Here is a 1208-nt window from a genome sequence, read left to right on the forward strand (position 1 = left end):
TGGACTTGAGTTCAACATATTAGACTGACATTCTGACTCAGTACAAGGGGGCAGTGCTGCACTCTTGGAGGTATCATGTGTTCAGGTGGATGTTAAAGATCTCAGGAGAGCCTTGGGACGTCCTCCCGACATAAAAGACTATTTAAAATGCAATATGTTGTTATTGCTGTATTTGCTTTACTGACTGACCAGTTGGCGAAGCCTTTCTCAACATGAAGTGAGTCACGTTTGGGTGTGGATCACACACTTGAGCTTTCTGGTTAATGTTGGTATTTCAATAAATGCTGATGTTCAAATGGTTCTGTGTTAGTCTCCAGTGGGAAACTCCTTGCAGTATCCAAAGAGTTAAGGCTTACGAACCTGGGTGTAACAGTACTGAGGGCAGGCAGTAACTTCTAAACTTGGGCGCCACTTGAAAAAAAATCAAATATATTATTTTGTAAAAAGGCAGTTTTTTTTCTAAAAAATCTTCATTTCCATATGAAACGGATAGCAGACAGATCACCCCGTTACCTATTATTAAGTGTATTGTTAATACTGTACTAACATAGCGCTGTCTCTGGCTTCCAATAAAAGAGTTCTTCGAGAACAAAACACAAAAAAAGCAAGCAAGACATGTCACTTTTTTGGGAGGGGTGGGGAGAGGGAGTGGGGAGGCGGCGATGATCATTTTGAGGCAAAGAAAGTTCCCCAGAAAGGTTGGAATGGTGTGTGTCTGTGTGTTGTGCAGGGTCGAGTTTGTGTCCTCTGATGAGAAGATAGAGAGGGGGGAGAGAGAGAGAGAGAGCTGAACAATGATGGAGCAAAGCGATCGGTGGCAGAGTTGAGTTGCCTCGGGGGAATAGCAGGAACTGGATAGGCAACAATTATTTTAATTGTAGGTAATGACGTTCAGGCGCCAGTGGAGGATCTGCTTTGTATCAGAGCTGCTCCGACAAGTCGTGGTGCCCTGTCATCCATCGTGTCGCATTTTTTTAAAATAAAAAAAATCATCAGGCAATAATTCTCCCAATTAATTATTCATCCGTTAAAAACTGTAACTGGCTCTCACTCTCCGATTGCCGAAGAAATGGGAACGAGTGGAATGAAATGCTCCACAAATCCAGCTAGATTTATCCAGTTTATCTGATCTCCCAACACTGTTCAAACGAGAATAAGTGGCTACAGTGGCGGAATAGAGGATTCAGTCACTTTTTTTGTAGGTGGCA

Source organism: Callorhinchus milii, unplaced genomic scaffold (genome assembly GCF_018977255.1).
Source record: "Callorhinchus milii isolate IMCB2004 unplaced genomic scaffold, IMCB_Cmil_1.0 Scaffold2, whole genome shotgun sequence".
Lineage (NCBI taxonomy): Eukaryota > Metazoa > Chordata > Chondrichthyes > Chimaeriformes > Callorhinchidae > Callorhinchus > Callorhinchus milii.